Raw genomic sequence first — 20,253 nt, forward strand, 5'->3', positions numbered from 1 at the left:
TGTGTGTGTGTGTGTGCGCGCGTGCTACTGCTCCTCCTCTACACTGCTGGCTGTGTGAGACCTTTGAGTGGAGTGGCCACCATCTAACAGGCTGTGGGTCTGACTGTCTGTCTGTCCCTCTGAGTGTGTTATGACTACGGGACGCTAAGCATGCCTCTCAAACACTAATGTCCAGGCTGCTATTGGTCAGTACATCTGTTAGCAGCCCTCCCCATTAGGATGACTCAACTAATTTGATAGGCCACCTTATTATATAGACAAGGCTAATATGTTTTTTCCTTTTCCGTTTTCCTTTTCAACTTATTCTGAATCTCAAAAAGGTTTCTTTTAGATTTTAAATGCCTATACATTTTCAATTAATTTCTTAGACCAGTGATCAATTCTCTTAAGAAACAAAGAGACATAAATAAATACAAATATAGAGATTACAGTGGCTTGTGAAAGTATTCACCCCCCTTGGCATTTTTCCTATTTTGTTGCCTTACAACCTGGAATTAAAATGGATTTTAGGGGGGTTTGTATCTTTTGATTTACACAACATGCCTACCACTTTGAAGATGCAAAATATTTTTTTTGTGAAACAAACAAGAAATACGACAAAAACAGAAAACTTGAGCGTGCATAACTATTCAACCCCCAACGTCAATACTTTGTAGAGCCACCTTTTGCAGCAATTACAGCTGCAAGTCTCTTGGGGTATGTCTCTATAAGCTTGGCACATCTAGCCACTGGGATTTTTGCCCATTCTTCAAGGCAAAACTGCTCCAGCTCCTTCAAGTTGGATGGGTTCCGCTGGTGTACAGCAATCTTTAAGTCATACCACAGATTCTCAATTGGATTGAGGTCTGGGCTTTGACTAGGCCATTCCAAGACATTTAAATGTTTCCCCTTAAACCACTCGAGTGTTGCTTTAGCAGTATGCTTAGGGTCATTGTCCTGCTGGAAGGCTATAAGGTGAATGCACCAATTTGTAAGTCGCTCTGGATAAGAGCGTCTGCTAAATGATGTAAATGTAAAATGTAAATGTAACCTCCATCCCAGTCTCAAATCTCTGGAAGACTGAAAGAGGTTTCCCTCAATAATTTCCCCCATCCATCATTCCTTCAATTCTGACCAGTTTCCCAGTCCCTGCCGATAAAAAACATCTCCACAGCATGATGCTGCCACCAGCATGCTTCACTGTGGGGATGGTGTTCTTGGGGTGATGAAAGGTGTTGGGTTTGCGCCAGACATAGCGTTTTCCTTGATGCCCAAAAAGCTCAATTTTTGCCTCATCTGACCAGAGTACCTTCTTCCATATGTTTGGGGAGTCTCCCACATGCCTTTTGCTTATTTTTTTCTTTAAGCAATGACTTTTTTATGGCCACTCTTCCGTAAAGCCCAGCTCTGTGGAGTGTACGGCTTAAAGTGGTCCTATGAACAGATACTCCAATCTACTCTGTGGAGCTTTGCAGCTCCTTCAGGGTTATCTTTGGTCTCTTTGTTGCCTCTCTGATTAATGCCCTCCTTGCCTGGTCCGTGAGTTTTGGTTGGGTGGCCCTCTCTTGGCAGGTTTGTTGTGGTGCCATATTCTTTCTATTTTGTAATAATGGATTTAATGGTGCTCCGTGGGATGTTCAATGTTTCTGATAATTTTTTTTATAACCCAACCCTTATCTGTACTTCTCCACAACTTTGTCCCTGACCTGTTTGGAGAACTCCTTGGTCTTCATGGTGCCACTTGCTTGGTGGTGCCCCTTGCTTAGTGGTGTTGCAGACTCTGGGGCCTTTCAGAACAGGTGTATACAGTGGGGAGAACAAGTATTTGATACACTGCCGATTTTGCAGGTTTTCCTACTTACAAAGCATGTAGAGGTCTGTAATTTTTATCATAGGTAAATCCAGAAAATCACATTGTATGATTTTTAAGTAATTAATTTGCATTTTATTGCATGACATAATTATTTGATACATCAGAAAAGCAGAACTTAATATTTGGTACAGAAACCTTTGTTTGCAATTACAGAGATCATACGTTTCCTGTAGGTCTTTATCAGGTTTGCACACACTGCAGTAGGGATTTTGGCCCACTCCTCCATACAGACCTTCTCCAGATCCTTCAGGTTTCGGGGCTGTCGCTGGGCAATACGGACTTTCAGCTCCCTCCAAAGATTTTCTATTGGGTTCAGGTCTGGAGACTGGCTAGGCCACTCCAGGACCTTGAGATGCTTCTTACGGAGCCACTCCTTAGTTGCCCTGGCTGTGTGTTTCGGGTCGTTATCATGCTGGAAGACCCAGCCACGACCCATCTTCAATGCTCTTACTGAGGGAAGGAGGTTGTTGGCCAAGATCTCACGATACATGGCCCCATCCATCATCCCCTCAATACGGTGCAGTCGTCCTGTCCCCTTTGCAGAAAAGCATCCCCAAAGAATGATGTTTCCACCTCCATGCTTCACGGTTGGGATTATGTTCTTGGGGTTGTACTCATCCTTCTTCTTCCTCCAAACATGGCGAGTGGAGTTTAGACCAAAAAGCTCTATTTTTGTCTCATCAGACCACATTACCTTCTCCCATTCCTCCTCTGGATCATCCAGATGGTCATTGGCAAACTTCAGACGGGCCTGGACATGCGCTGGCTTGAGCAGGGGGACCTTGCGTGCGCTGCAGGATTTTAATCCATGATGGTGTAGTGTGTTACTAATGGTTTTCTTTGAGACTGTGGTCCCAGCTCTCTTCAGGTCATTGACCAGGTCCTGCTGTGTAGTTCTGGGCTGATCCCTCACCTTCCTCATGATCATTGATGGCCCACGAAGTGAGATCTTGCATGGAGCCCCAGACCGAGGGTGATTGACCGTCATCTTGAACTTCTTCCATTTTCGAATAATTGCGCCAACAGTTGTTGCCTTCTCACCAAGCTGCTTGCCTATTGTCCTGTAGCCCATCCCAGCCTTGTGCAGGTCTACAATTTTATCCCTGATGTCCTTACACAGCTCTCTGGTCTTGGCCATTGTGGAGAGGTTGGAGTCTGTTTGATTGAATGTGTGGACAGGTGTCTTTTATACAGGTAACGAGTTCAAACAGGTGCAGTTAATACAAGTAATGAGTGGAGAACAGGAGGGCTTCTTAAAGAAAAACTAAGAGGTCTGTGAGAGACGGAATTCTTACTGGTTGGTAGGTGATCAAATACTTATGTCATGCAATAAAATGCAAATTAATTACTTAAAAATCATACAATGTGATTTTCTGGATTTTTGTTTTAGATTCCGTCTCTCACAGTTGAAGTGTACCTATGATAAAAATTACAGACCTCTACATGCTTTGTAAGTAGGAAAACCTGCAAAATCAGCAGGGAATCAAATACTTGTTCTCCCCACTGTATATACTGAGATCAGTAATTTTTTTCATTTCACAAAATGTCCATTACATGAAATCCAAATAAAAATCAATTTAAATTACAGGTTGTAATGCAACAAAATTGGAAAAACTGTATAGATTGGATTATATATATTATAGATTATATAGATATATTATATAGATTACTGTTCTTTCATACTGGAACGTCTGTGGAGAAACGTTGCATGGATGTTACTTTTCAAATGGAAAGCAGCAGCCACAGAAGAGAGAGGATTTCATTACATTTACATTTTAGTCATTTAGCAGACGCTCTTCTCCAGAGCGACTTACAGTTAGTGAGTGCCTACATTTTTCACACTGGCCCCCCGTGGGAAACGAACCCACAACCCTGGCGTTGCAAGCACCATGCTCTACCAACTGAGCTACAGGAGGCCCAATTTCATCCTGGAACACAGCTGTTCCTTTATGGATTGTTTTCAGAGGGCACAGGGGCATGTGCCCCCTCAGATCTGTGCTGTTTATTTTATTAACATTTTTGTTTGTTTGTTTTTTCTTTGTAATTCTACTAGCCATTTATGAATTCTCCCAACCTCAGAACTAGCTACGAATAAACTATTTCAATCAAGTAAGAGTAGCTAGCTTGTCTAACTATCTTAGCTGGCATGCCTGCTGGCAAGGTTGGTAGACTTTAGAAGAGCAAGCAATAACTAAATGCACTGTATAAGACTCACATTCCTTTCAATCTTTTACCCAGATTTTAGCAGATATGCATAGATTCAGAGAGGATACAGACAGCTCAAAAAACTAACAAAACAAAAAAAATAGGTATGTTTAGATAAGCAGAAATATATATATATATTTTTTTTTAAATAGAATTAAGCATAATGATTATGGCTCTAGACAGGATCGTAACCAGGGTCTGAGTTTTAGGGGGGATCGCTCCCATCCAATACATTTTAAGAAAGTTTAAGCTCATTTACTGCATTTCTATACAATTTAAAACTCTAAAATACTATTTGGAGAACAGCAAAAACAAGCAAAAAAAATTCCAGAGCCGTTATCACATTGGTTTCTGTAACTTCACCTCAGTCGATTTACAAACACGTAACCTATTAGCTATACAATTAGCCGCAACACATTACCTCACATTTATTATAATTTGATATGTACAGTGGGATCTGTTAGTAGAAACATATTTTATGAACAAAAAGTTAACAAATACCATGACTTATGCCATGTTAATATGATACAGTGCCTTCAGAAAGTATTCATACCCCTTAATTTATTCTACATTTTGTTGTGTTACACCCTGAATAAAATATAATAATCTCAACCATCTACACACAATACCCCATAATGACAAAGTGAAAATATGTTTTTAGATATTTTTGCAAATGTGTTGAAAATGAAATACAGAAATATTGAATTTACATATGTATTAACACCCCTAAGTCCATACATGTAATAATCACCTTTGGCAGCAATTACAGCTGTGAGCAGTGTAGTACTCCAGACCACATATTGAGTGTCTCGGTCTAGTCTCGATGTCGGATACATATGTACTCGGTCTTGACTTGGTCTCATATAGTGAGGACTCAGAATTTCTTCCCGAGACCAGTCGAGACCAGCGACGTAAAAAACTCATAATTATCAGCTTCAGTCAGCACATAAAACCTATTCGCCAGGCCAAATATATACACTCCTTTCTTGAAACATTAATATCTTAACAGCCTTTATATCTATTATAGACATGTTTGCGCAGTGGCGAACCTATAGGCCTTCAGTGTGTGACAGGATCATGATTCTGAAAGGACAGCAACCGTAATACCAGTGCACTCATGTAGGACAGTGTACATTTTGTTAAACACAAAGGGCGAGTGGTGTAGTGGAGGGTATACGCAGGTATAATAATAATAATAATAATAATATGCCATCTAGCAGACGCTTTTATCCAAAGCGACTTACAGTCATGTGTGCATACATTTTTACGTATGGTTGGTCCCGGGGATCGAACCCACTACCCTAGCGTTACAAGCGCCATGCTCTACCAATTGAGCTACAGAGGACCACGTATAAGCCGTATACCCACTTTTTTTCAGTGGGCATCAGTGGCAACCCGTCATTCAGGGCAGGTGGGGGCTTTTGAACCCCACCTGTTTAGCTAAAAAATATATACAGTTGAAGTCGGAAGTTTACATTCACTTAGGTTGGAGTCATTAAAACTCATTTTCAACCACTCCACACATTTCTTGTTAACAAACTATAGTTTTGACAATTCGGTTAGGATATCTACTTTGTGCATGACACAAGTAATTTTTCCAACAATTGTTTACAGACAGATTATTTCACTTATAATTCAGTCTATCACAATTCCAGTGGGTCAGAAGTTTACATACACTAAGTTGACTGTGCCTTTAAACAGCTTGGAAAATTCCAGAAAATGATGTCATGGCTTTAGAAGGTTCTGATAGGCTAATTGACATCATTTGAGTCAATTGGAGGTGTACCTGTGGATGTATTTCAAGGCCTACCTTCAAACTCAGTGCCTCTTTGCTTGACATCATGGGAAAATCAAAAGAAATCAGCCAAGACCTCAGAAAAAAATGGTAGACCTCCACAAGTCTGGTTCATCCTTGGGAGCAATTTCCAAACGCCTGACGGTACCACGTTCATCTGTACAAACAATAGTACGCAAGTATAAACTCCATGGGACCACGCAGCCATCATACTGCTCAGGAAGGAGACGCGTTCTGTCTCCTAAAGATGAACGTACTTTGGTGCGAAAAGTGCAAATCAATCCTAGAACAACAGCAAAGGACCTTGTGAAGATGCTGGAGGAAACAGGTACAAAAGTATCTATATACTCAGCAAGGAAGAAGCCACTGCTCCAAAACCGCAACTGCACATGAGGACAAAGATTGTACTTTTTGGAGAAATGTCCTCTGGTCTGATGAAACAAAAATAGAACTGTTTGGCCATAATGACCATCGTTATGTTTGGAGGAAAAAGGGGTATACTTGCAAGCCGAAGAACACCATCCCAACCGTGAAGCACGGGGGTGGCAGCATCATGCTGTGGGGGTGCTTTGCTGCAGGAGAGACTGGTGCACTTCACAAAATAGATGGCATCATGAGGAAGTAAAATTATGTGGATATATTGAAGCAACATCTCAAGACATCAGTCAGGAAGTTAAAGCTTGGTCGCAAATGGGTCTTCCAAATGGACAATGACCCCAAGCATACTTCCAAAGTTGTGGCAAAATGGCTTTAGGACAACAAAGTCAAGGTATTGGAGTGGCCATCACAAAGCCCTGACCTCAATCCTATAGAAAATGTGTGGGCAGAACTGAAAAAGCATGTGCGAGCAAGGAGGCCTACAAACCTGACTCAGTTACACCAGCTCTGTCAGGAGGAAAGGGACAAAATTCACCCAACTTATTGTGGGAAGCTTGTGGAAGGCTACCCGAACTGTTTGACCCAAGTTAAACAATTGAAAGGCAATGCTACCAAATACTAATTGAGTGTATGTAAACTTCTGACCCACTGGGAATGTGATGAAATAAATAAAAGCTGAAATAAATCATTCTCTCTACTATTATTCTATTATTTCACATTCTTAAAAGAAAGAGGTGATCCCAACTGACCTAAGACAGGGAATTTTTACTAGGATTAAATGTCAGGAATTGTGAAAAACTGAGTTTAAATGTATTTGGCCAAGGAGTATGTAAACTTCCAACTTCAACTGTATATAAAAATAAAAAATAAAAAAATAATGTCAAAATACATTTATTGAGTTAATAGAGCCACAAACAAACATGGGCTCTTTTTTGCTTTCTTAAGGCAGCTCCAAAATGAAAGTGTTTCAGCCTAGCTCAGTGTTTTCTGTGGTGGCGGGGCAGCCAGCGGAAAATACAGAGCGTAGGGTTTGGTAATCTTCTCTAGTTGCGCCGTGATTGGCTCAGTGTTCTGTCACTCATGGGGACACTACGTCACTGCAAAATCTACATTCAAAAAGAAAATTCAAGCCCCCTTGGGTGCTGCCATAGATTTACATTAGAAGTGCCCATCCAAGAAGGCTCAAGGTCATTGGCCACAGATAAAATGACGTCAAATCACGTTATATCTACATTAGCTTTGATTGGACTGATTATGTCAACATCATACTTTCAAAATCTTAGCTAGCAAGCTAGACAAGTAGTTATCATCATGAATCACGTCGACAATCTAATGGCAAATCCTTTTCAATCCTTGTCATATGAAGATCAATTATAGATAAAACGTATCGGTGCTCATTGGCCATTGGACATAAACATTACACAACAAGTTGGAAATCGCAAATTCAACAATGAGTGGTTTGGAAGGAATCAGTGACTCACTGCAAGTGTTGCAAAGCAATCCATATTTTGCTTCCCCTGCCTGCTATTCGGTGTGTGGTCCAAGTCTGGGTTTAAGGGTCTCTTTTCCAAGCTTAAAAGGATAAACATTCAACACCATGGGCCAGAAAAGGTTGAATACATTGGCCATGCTGACAAGCCAGAATGACTTCTGCCGCGTTCAAAACAACTGCAAACTCAGAGCTGGGAAATCTCAGACTTCAGTGAGTTCAAGACAACTGCGAACTTTGAAAATAATTAGCTCAGACTGGGAAAATATGCTTTGAACAGTCATCCAATTTGGAATTCCAAGTCGGGAACTCTGGCTTCTTTCTAGAGCTCTGACCTGAAGATCATTGACGTCTTGTTTTTTTTTTCGAGTTCCCAGTTGTCTTGAAAGCACCATAAATCCAGAGAATGCCAGACTTTGATGACAAAGTTTAATAAAAACATTTGCCCATAAGAAGGACTGCCGCCCCACCTTCCTGTTCCAAGTGAGTCCAAAAATGTATTGAATGCTGCTGCATACATGATGTAATTTGCCAGGGAGATATGTATACTGTAGCTAAGAAAGTAATGCTAAGTGTATGTTGTGTAGTAAACTATTAGTAGCCCATGTGCCTCACCCTAATAATTTGGTCCCTTTCCCCCTCATAACTTAGCCTACGGTTTGACTTGGTGGTTTTAGAGAAATGTCATCATCGAATATTGTAAGAGCTTTCATTGTCTGCTTAGTGTATATGCCCCCTTTATTTATTCTACGGTTCTGACTTGGTGTACAGGGAGAATACTGTAAGAACGGCCCATGTTCTGAATTCTGTCGCTGTACATTTAGTTATATTGACTATGTCCGTCTTAGCTCGCTCATTAATGTTTTAATCGAAAATACGGATTGCCTCTTATCCGCTCATCGTTCCCTTATGCCATAGTTTGTACATCTCAATTGTCAGTAGAAACCACATTTGTTTCAACAAGTCAGCCATATCAGCTTTGTTTTTTTTTTAAAGGCAGTAAATGAGGCTGAATTAACTGTTTAGCTGCCAGACAAGGCTTCGCTGATAGCCAGGTGTAGCTGTGGTAAGGATTTACCATATCTAAGTGGTCGCTTGTCAGAGAATGTTTTAAAAAGTGTCATATTCTTCCTGGAGGTGTATATGAACAGATTTTAATATGATTTTATGTTGCTAAAATGCTTTCAGTTCCACTTTAAATGCAACAATGTTTCACACACATAAGTTATTTTCAAAGAGATGACTAACAACAGCAAGTGTGCTGCAATAAAAAAACACAGTTCCACTCACCAGATGATGATCATTTGAAACTTAAATAGAAGCTTGAAAGGGGAGAAGCCTACAAATTAGCAACAACATCCTCTTTGATAACACCTCTGCAGCCACTGCAAACTAGCCAACAACAAAAGCTAGCTAGCTAGACCGTGGGAAAACTATTGCTCGCTATTGCACAGTGACCTGTTGGCATTCAAGAAGGCAAAAGTTTCCATAAAAACAGTCCCACCCATTAAGTCAAAATGTGATTGGTTGATTCCACTGTCACTCCAAAAATTTTCCCTAATACAGTTGAATGGCAGATGCCTTTATCTAGCTTCTGATAGCCTAGCCAATGGCTGAATTAGCTAGCTAGATTTATTTCCCCAGAGACCAAAAAAAAAATCCTGATTGCATCTTTTTTTCTCTTCAGTGTTAACCCTTTCCTTTCCAACAAAAACTGAAGAGATTAAATCAGAACCTAATTGAAAATAATAATATAATTATCATTATTATAATATTATTATAATCATTATTTTATAAATCCTTAGCCCTTCTCTGAAGGCGTAGAAGGCCCATTGTTACCCAATGTGTTTGGGTTAGTCATAATTTGTAGAGTGGCTCTATTTTCCCTCAGCATGCATTTTTTCACTATTCTGAATGTTTAAAGAATCCATATGTTGTTCTGAAATATGAACACAGAAATACTGGACATTTTGAACTCTTATTATGGTGGTGATTTGAAAAAATTACAATCATGGTCTTGAATTGGACTCGCGTTTTTCTGGTCTCGGTCTTGACTCGGTCTCGACCCCCCTCCGGTCGATTTGCTCCAGTCTTGGTCTTGAATCAGTTTCGCTTTAGGTGGTCTCGAACACAACACTGGCTGTGAGTCTTTCTGGGTAAGTCTCTAAGAGCTTTCCACACCTGGATTGTGTCACATTTTCCCATTATTTTTCAAGCTCTGTCAAATTGGTTGTTGATCATTGCCAAAGGGTTTGAATACTTATTGACTCAAGACATTTCAGCTTTTCATTTTTTATTAATTTGTAATACTTTCAAAAAACATAATTCCAATTTGACATTATTAATTACATTCAGGCTGTAACACAACAAAATGTGGAAAAAGTCAAGAGGTGTGATTACTTTCTGAAAGCATTGTATCTGAGTGAGAGTGACTAACAAAATCAATGGGGGCCCTCTGGAGGTCAGGGCCCCTGGGCACATGCCGTGCGTGCCCGTTTGGTAATTCGGCCATGATTACTACAAGTTTAGATAGCTGGCTAGACTAACTAGACTAATTTACCAATCTAAAATGTATTAACTGACATGGGCTAATTGAGTGACTGTCAGTGAGTGACATAAAAAGAGGAAAACTGCTGATGCACAACTAAGTTTCAAAATTGCACCTTGTGTATTCTACTATTCTAACTCTCAACACTAAGTTGAGACCCTGCCTCCACTATTCCAGCACCACTTCAACATCATCAAATCACCTCTGCTTAGTCTAATACACTGACAATTTGTCACATCTGCTCCTGCAACGCCCTCTACTGCTCATCCTGTGTCTCCTTGTCCAGCCGCCACTCCCCCAGTACTCTCAATTCAATTCAATTCAATTCAATTTCAATTCAATTTAAGGGCTTTATTGGCATGGAAAACATATGTTAACATTGCCAAAGCAAGTGAAGTAGATAGTAAACAAAAGTGAAATACACAATAAATATTAACAGTAAACATTACACTCAGAAGTTCCAAAAGAATAAAGACATTTCAAATGTCATATTATGTCTATATACAGTGTTGTAACAATGTGCAAATAGTTAAAGTACAAATGGGAAAATAAATAAACATAAATATGGGTTGTATTTACAATGGTGTTTGTTCTTCACTGGTTGCCATTTTCTTGTGGCAACAGGTCACAAATCTTGCTACTGTGATGGCACACTGTGGTTTTTCACCCAGTAGATAAGGGAGTTTATCAAAATTGGGTTTGTTTTCTAATTCTTTGTGGATCTCTGTAATCTGAGGGAAATAGGTGTCTCTAATATGGTCATACATTTGGCAGGAAGTTAGGAAGTGCAGCTCAGTTTCCACCTCATTTTGTGGGCAGTGCGCACATAGCCTGTCTTCTCTTGAGAGCCAGGTCTAACTACGGCGGCCTTTCTCAATAGCAAGGCTATGCTCACTGAGTCTGTATATAGTCAAAGCTTTCCTTAAGTTTGGGTCAGTCACAGTGGTCAGGTATTCTGCCACTATGTACTCTCTGTTTAGAGCCAAATAGCATTCTAGTTTGCTCTGTTTTTTCCAATGTGTCAAGTAATTCTCTTTTTGTTTTCTCATGATTTGGTTGGGTCTAATTGTGTTGTTGTTGTTGTCCTGGGGCTCTGTGGGGTCTGTTTGTGAACAGAGCCCCAGGACCAGCTTACTTAGGGGACTCTTCTCCAAGTTCATCTCTCTGTAGGTGATGGCTTTGTTATGGAAGGTTTGGGAATCGCTTCCTTTTAAGTGGTTATAGAATTTAACAGCTCTTTTCTGGATTTTGATAATTAGCGGGTATCGGCCTAATTCTGCTCTGCATGTATTATTTGGTGTTTTCGTTGTACACAGAGGATATTTTTGCTGAATTCTGCATGCAGAGTCTCAATTTGGTGTTTGTCCCATTTTGTGTATTCTTGGTTGGTGAGCGGACCCCAGACCTCACAACCATAAAGGGCAATGGGTTCTATAACTGATTCAAGTATTTTTAGCCAGATCCTAATTGGTATGTCAAATTGTTCCTTTTGATGGCATAGAAGGCCCTTCTTGCCTTGTCTCTCAGATCGTTCACAGCTTTTTGGAAGTTACCTGTGGCGCTGATGTTTAGGCCGAGGTATGTATAGTTTTTTGTGTGCTCTAGGGCAACGGTGTCTAGATGGAATTTGTATTTGTGGTCCTGGCAACTGGACCTTTTTTGGAACACCATTATTTTTGTCTTACTGAGATTTACTGTCAAGGCCCAGGCCTGACAGAATCTGTGCAGAAGATATAGGTGCTGCTGTAGGCCCTCCTTGGTTGGTGACAGAAGCACCAGATCATCAGCAAACAGTAGACATTTGACTTCAGATTCTAGTATGTGTGTAATTGTGTGGGCGGAGACAGGTGTGCTGGAGTCAGAGCAGATACCCACCAGCTGCAACGTGTTCCATAATCAAGACCTCTACAAATACTCAGTCCTTCCACTTCCACACTGCCAGATCGTAATCTCTGCTCAGTCAGTCTACGCTTCTAGCTGTGTGTTACTATTCAGATCCTGTTGTGCCTGTTTTCCTCGCATGACGCTGTTTTCCTCTCCGCTACAGTTCTGCCCGCTCCGACTCTGGTCCCTGTCTCCAGTCCCACGTCTCGTCATCCTGGTACTCTGTCCTGGATTCCCCACTCTACTACTCCCTTGGATTCCCCTCCGGACCTGCTCACCCTGTCTCAAACCCCCTCGCTCCAGCCTCAGCCTCCGCACCTGGTTTCCAGCAGTTTCCCCTGACCTGCACTCCATCTTCCCCCTGTGTTTCAATAAATACCTTGGTTACTTCATCCCAGTCTCCTCGTCTGAGTCTGCTCTTGGGTTCCCCTGTTCCACTCCACATAACAAAGATACCAAAAACAATTTAGTCCAATCAACGTAAGCTAAATATGATGTGGCTGTCCATGGTTCTGATTTTCTGTGTGCGTGTGTGTGCGTTCATGCAAGAAGAAAAACATGTTGACTCACCCTACTTGTATAGAAACACCAATGCCATCCTCCTCTCTTTCATGTTGACGAAACGGTCTATCACTCTGTCTTAGAGTACACTCTGTCTTTTTTGTCTTAGGCTACCTGGCTAAAATGCTTGCTCTCTAGCCTAACTTCCATTTATGGGCAATGTTAGCTAGTTAAGATTAGCCTTCTACGTCTAGCTACATATTGAACTTCCATCCGATCAGGCCAGGGGCACAACAATGTATGAATTAACGGTTGGATCAGAATCAGCGTTATAATCATTGGCCAGTACGGAGAATTAAGTAAAACCACAAGTCCAAATCCCTATCTTCATCCATGGCTAATTTAGGAAAGGGCCAATTTTAGCTAGCTGGCTAGCTAGCCATCGGCGGACAACAACACAACAATTAAGGTTTTTCTGTCAATGACGTATGCTCTCAATGGGATTTGATAGGAGTGACGCCAAATCCAAGCTGGCTTCCCTTGACACCTTTTTTCGGTGTGCCAGGACCATTCACAGTTGACCTCGCTCAGTTTAGCTCAACACTGATTGGCTAATTTTGTATATTTTTTGTCAAGGGAGGCCAGATGCTCGCTGGCTTCCCTTGCCTTCAATGCTACGGACAGCAACAATGTCATACTTGTTGAACCAGACAGCTGGCCTACACTTAGAGAGACAGAGGGGCGCTGTTTCGCTCGCTCGGATGCTTTACATTTACATTTTAGTCATTTAGCAGACGCTCTTATCCAGAGCGACTTACAGTGAGTGAGTGCATACATTTTCATACTGCCCCCCCGTGGAAAACGAACCCACAACCCTGGCATTGCAAGCGCCATGCTCTACCAACTGAGCTACAGGGGAGCTTTCTCCTGTGAGATACATTCAGCCTCTTGCGAACTGGAGGAAAATTATGAAACACAGAGAGATGAAAGATACATTATTGTATTTGTAAAAAAAAAATGTAATGATCAATTTTGGTGGGGAAAACTGGCTTCCCTTGGCACCCATGAATACACACCACTGTCTGGATCTCGGTGTCATCATATGTAGTTGCGGCCCTGGCTATAGATTGGAGGAAAAAGCTGTTTCAGGTGTTTCAACTTAATGGACCACCCTCCAGCCATCCTCACTTACTTTGTGCCCCCTCAGATTTATGGGGTGTATGACGCCCCTGATTGCTACCATAGACTTAGTTAGACGACTCATCTTTGTATCTGTTATTCCAAGTAGAGATCTCTATCCTTCTCTATGATTATTACCTCCTCAGTCTAAAAGACTCCTGCATAAATATGCCAACTGGTTGAAGACTGGGAGGCAGGTGTGCTGCTCTACCAATTACAAGCTCCTGTGTCCACATTGGCTCTGTTGGCAGTAGTAGTAGTACAGTCGTGGTCAAAGGTTTTCAGAATGACACAAGTATTGGTCTTCACAAAGTTTGCTGCTTCAGTGTTTTTAGATATTTTTGTCAGATGTTACTATGGTATACTGAAGTATAATTACAAGCATTCCATAAGTGTCAAAGGCTTTTATTGACAATTACATTAAGTTTATGCAAAGAGTCAATATTTGCAGTGTTGACCCTTCTTTTTCAAGACCTTTGCAATCTGCCCTGGCATGCTGTCAATTAACTTCTGGGCCACATCCTGACTGATGGCAGCCCATTCTTGCATAATCAATGCTTGGAGATTGTCAGAATTTGTGGGTTTTTGTTTGTCCACCCACCTCTTGAGGATTGACCACAAGTTCTCAATGAGATTAAGGTCTGGGGAGTTTCCTGGCCATGGACCCAGAATTTCGATGTTTTGTTCCCCGAGTCACTTAGTTATCACTTTTGCCTTATGGCAAAGTGCTGGAAAAGGCATTGTTCGTCACCAAACTGTTCTTGGATGGTTGGGAGAAGTTGCTCTCGGAGGATGTGTGTGGTACCATTCTTTATTCATGGCTGTGTTCTTAGGCAAAATTGTGAGTGAGCCCACTCCCTTGGCTGAGAAGCAACCCCACACATGAATGGTCTCAGGATGCTTTACTGTTGGCATGACACAGGACTGATGGTAGCGCTCACTTTGTCTTCTCCGGACAAGCTTTTTTCCGGATGCCCCAAACAATCGGAAAGGGGATTCATCAGAGAAAATGACTTTACCCCAATCCTCAGCAGTCCAATCCCTGTACCTTTTGCAGAATATCAGTCTGTCCCTGATGTTTTTCCTGGAGAGAAGTGGCTTCCTCACTGCCCGTCTTGACACCAGGCCATCCTCCAAAAGTCTTTGCCTTACTGTGCGTGCAGATGCACTCACACCTGCCTGCTGCCATTCCTGAGCAAGCTCTGCACTGGTGGTGCCCCGATCCCGCAGCTGAATCAACTTTAGGAGACGGTCCTGGCGCTTGCTGGACCTTCTTGGGCGCCCTGAAGCATTCTTCACAACAATTGAACCTCTCTCCTTGAAGTTCTTGATGATCCGATAAATGGTTGATTTAGGTGCAATCTTACTAGCAGCAATATTCTTGCCTGTGAAGCCCTTTTTGTGCAACGCAATGATGATGGCACGTGTTTCCTTGCAGGTAACCATGGTTAACAGAGGAAGAACAATGATTTCAAGCACCACCCTCCTTTTAAAGCTTCCAGTCTGTTATTCTAACTCAATCAGCATGACAGAGTGATCTCCAGCCTTGTCCTCGTCATCACTCTCACCTGTGTTAATGAGAGAATCACTGACATTATGTCAGCTGGTCCTTTTGTGGCAGGGCTAAAATGCAGTGGAAATGTTTTTGGGGGATTAAGTACATTTTCGTGGCAAAGAGGGACTTTGCAATTAATTGCAATTCATCTGATCACTCTTCATAACATTCTGGAGTATATGCAAATTGCCATAATAAAAACTGAGGCAGCAGACTTTCCCGTGTAGCTCAGTTGGTAGAGCATGGCATTTGCAACGCCAGGGTTGTGGGTTCAATTCCCACGGGGGGCCAGAATGAAAAATAAAATGTATGCACTAACTGTATGTTGCTCTGGATAAGAGCGTCTGCTAAATGACTCAACTGTAAAATGTAATTCTCAAAACTTTTGACCATGACTGTAGTAGTGTCTTTCTGCTGATAGATGGCGCCAATGTCCCATTGAACACTGTATTGGTCTCCATACGCAAAATGCAAAGGCTTTATCTCAATTGCATAAAAATCTTGTCACCTCCTTGTCTCCCACTCTTTATCTGCACTGATTAGAAAATATTTGATAGGTGAATACAATATGGTGCTCATCATTAGGCTGGCTTTAACCTGGTCAGTTCAACAAAGGAGAGGAGGCTAGGTGAGGACGGATTCTTAGACAATTGAGAAAGAGCCAAAGTGTCTTGAGGAAGGCAATATAAATACCTAAAAAATGCCAAAGGTATAATGATGGAAAGTTCACAATTTGAAGGGTACATTCATGACGGAATATGTAAGTATAGTGGAAGGGGTGCATTCCAATGAGTCTAAGAGGACCTAGTAAATCAAAATCTTCTCGCATGATCTGAACAGGTTCTTATTAATGCATTATTAACATATTTGTAAGATATTATCATATTCCAAACACATTCATCTCCTCATCTTCTTATCACATTAGCTTTTCAGATTATCATATTATCTGATCATGTTTCTTATTAAAACTCAATGGTCTGAGAGATGACATGCTATGCTTGTTTAGAGACGCAAGACACATTTCCCCAAAGGAATTCAATAAAAGTAAACCAACTGAGAACATTCTTTAAGGCTACATGTTTTTTGTTGATGATCTCACACACATACAGAGATCATCTTACATATTTTACTGTCTCCCGTGCCTGTACATACTGTAGGTAGGAATACCTATATGTGAGAATGCTGTTCATCGACTACAGCTCAGCCTTCAACACCATAGTGCCCTCCAAGCTCATCACTAAGCTCAGGGCCCTGGGTCTGAACCCCTCCGTGTGCAACTGGGTTCTAGACTTCCTGATGGGCCAACCCCAGGTGGTGAAGGTAGGCAACAACACCTTCACCACACTGATCCTCAACACGGTGCTCAGCCCCCTCCTGTGCTCCCTGTTCACCCATGACTGCATGGCTACACAGATCTCCAACTCAATCATCAAGTTTTTGGACGACACAAAAGTGGTAGGCCTGACTGGGCCGTAGTGGAGAGGGTCAAAAGCTTCAAGTTCCTTGGCGTGCAAATCACTGAGGACCTGAAATGGTCCCTCCACACCGACAGCATAGTAAAGAAGGTGCAACAGCGCCTCTTCAACCTCAGGAGGCTGAAGAAATTCATTTTGGCCCCTAAGACACAAACTTCTAGAGATGCATCATCGAGAGCATTCTGTCGGGCTGTATCACCGCCTGGTACGGCAACCGAACCGCTCGCAACCGCAGGCTCTCCAGAGGGTGGTGCGGCACACTGCCTGCACTCCAGGACATCTACAGCACCCGGTGTCACAGGAAGGCCAAGAAGATCATCAAGGACCTCAGCCACTCAAGCCATGGCCTGTTCACCTCACTACCATCTAGAAGGCGGAGACAGTATATGTGCATCAAAGCTGGGACTGAGAGACTGATAAACAGCTTCTATCTCCAGGCCATCAAACTGTTAAACAGCCATCACTAGCCGGCCTCCGCCCGGTACCTTGCCCTGAACCTTAGACAATGTCAATAGCCGGCTACTACCCTGTACTCTACCCTGCACCTTAGAGACTGCTGCCCTATATACATACAGTGCCTTCAGAAAGTATTCACACCCCTTTACTTTCTTTTTTTTGTGTTACAGTCTGAATTTAAAATGTATTAAATGGAGATTTGTTGTCACTGGCCTACCCACAATACCCTGTAATGTCAAAGTGGAATTATGTTGTTTCTATATGTTTACAAATATTTAAAATGAAAAGCCAATAAGTATTCAACCCCTTTGTTATGGCAAGCCTAAATAAAATCAGGAGTAAAATTGTGCTTAACAAGTCACATAATAAGTTGCATGGACTCTGTGTGCAATAATAGTATTTAAATAATTAGAAATTTACAAGTTGAAACATAGCCTATAGATAATTAGCAGGCAGTGTGCCTTGGGTTGAGGGCAGCGTGGGTTAACTCTCCTGTTGTGTAACAATCACATTTTGGAACAATGAGTGCATTCTGACATCATGCACTTGAAAACTCTCACGCTGGGGTGACCATTAGAGATATTTGGAACCCCCCTGGTTGAAAAGGTTTACATGATTTTTCTGTAAGGTCCTTCAATTGAGCAGTGAATTTCAAACACAGATTCAACCACAAAGAACAGGGAGGTTTTCCAATGCCTCGCAAAGAAGGGCACCTATTGGTAAATGTTTCTTTTTTTTAACAGACATTGAATATCCCTTTGAGCATGGTGAAGTTATTAATTACACTTTGGATGATGTATCAATACACTAAGTCACTACAAAGACACAGATGTCCTTCCTAACTCAGTTGCCGGAGAGGAAGGAAACTGCTCAGGGATTTCACCATGAGGCTAATGGTGACTTTAAAAGTTTAATAGCTGTAATAGGAGAAAACTGAGCATGGATCAACAACATTGTAGTTACTCCACAATACTAACCAAATTCACAGAGTGAAAAGAAGGAAGCCTGTACGGAATACAAATATTCCAAAACACGCATCCTGTTTGCCACAAGGCACTAAAGTAATACTGCAACAAATGTGGCAAAGCAATTAACTTTTTATCCTAAATACAGTGTGTTATGTTTGGGGCAAATCCAACAACACATTACTGAGTACCACTCTACATATTTTCACGCGTAGTGGTGGCTGCATCATGTTATGGGTATGCTTGTAATCGTTAAGGACTGGGGAGTTTTTCAGGATAAAGAAAGAAACGGAATGGAACTAAGCACAGGCAAAATCCTAGAGGAAAACCTGCTTCAGTCTGCTTTCCTCCAGACACTGGGAGATGGATTCCTGAGTGGCCAAGTTACAGTTTTGACTTAAATATTCTAGAAAATCTATGGCAAGACCTGAAAATTATTGCAATGATCAACAACTAATTTGACAGAGCTTGAATAATTTTTGGAAGAATAATGAGCAAATGATGCACAATCCAGGTGTGGAAAGCTGTAATCGCTAGCAAAGTTGATTCTAACCCATAAGAGTCTAGACCCAGTCTAAGCCGGGGGAGGGGGGTTCTACTAAGCTATATGGAATTGTTTTAAGAAGGTCATGCCAAGGATCATTTAGCTATTTGATTTTGGATTTTAAAACCCCTTGAAGTATCCCAGAAATATATATTTTTTGAAACGATGAACAATTATTTTGGGCCTTACTGCTATTAGCCCATACAAACGCATCAAATAACAAATTCACTACATGGAGCAACAGATAGTCCCCAACAAAATCAAAAGGAAGTTTGTTCTGAAGTGTCTGTCCTATATCTGAGAGATATAAGAAATATTATTTTCGGCACTAAACAGTCTAAGCCCCATGTAAGCCGGGGGAAGGGGTTCTACTAAGCTATATGGAATTGTTTTAAGAAGGTCATAACAAGGACAATTTTGATATTTGATTTTTAAGTTTAAGACCCCTTGAAGTATATATAAAAAAAATATAACAAGTATTTGATGAAAATGGGTCGAGAGTCGAGAGGCGGGCGAGCGGCTGGTCCACCTGAGGCAGGGGACGAGGACCACGCAGGACTTCGCGTTGGAGTTTCGGACTCTGGCAGCGGGGTCCGGGTGGAACGGGCGTGCCCTGATCTACCATTTCCGGTGCCATCTGCAGGAGGACATCCGACGGGAGCTAGCCTGCCGGGACACTATGTTGTCTTTCACGAAACTGGTGGACATGGCCATCCATTTGGACAACCTGCTGGCAGCCAGAGGACGTCCTGGTAGGGGTCTGCCCGTTTCCACCCCGGACGACTCGGGTCCCAAGCTGATGGAGCTGGGTGGAGCCGCTGTCCGAGAGAGCGGAGGATGACAGCGACAGTGCCACTCTGGTGGCACGAAGGGACAGTACACCACACGTCGTAGTCAACGCTCTTTTGGGCCTGGAGGCGGCAGGCAGGGCACTCTCGCATCACCCCAGGTATCGAACACCTACACTCGTTCAGAGCCCTCTGCTGCGCACTGTACCCTACCTATCCATTTTCCAGATCACATGGTAGTTCCCCAGTGTAAGGCGCTAGTCGATTCAGGCGCAGCTGGGAACTTTATGTACAGGGCATTCTCATGCCGTCAAGGCATTTCATTGGTTCCCCTATCCATTCCACTCCCCATCAGAGCACTTGATAGTCGACCATTAGGGTCCGGGTTTGTAAAGGAAGTCACTGTACCAGTCACCATGATCACCCAGGAGACTCATTGTGAGCAGGTTATTTTTCGATTATTGAGTCTCCTGCTTTCCCTGTGGTATTAGGTATCCCTTGGCTAGCACTCCACACTCCACGGGGTGGTCGCGAGAGTGTCAGGGTAGGTGTCTAGGTGTTTCCGTTGGTGCAACCACGGTGGAAAGTCCAGATGGTACCTCCACCGTGCGCATTCCCCCCCGAATACCTCAATTTGGC

Source organism: Coregonus clupeaformis, chromosome 29 (assembly GCF_020615455.1).
Source record: "Coregonus clupeaformis isolate EN_2021a chromosome 29, ASM2061545v1, whole genome shotgun sequence".
Classification (NCBI taxonomy): Eukaryota; Metazoa; Chordata; class Actinopteri; order Salmoniformes; family Salmonidae; genus Coregonus; species Coregonus clupeaformis.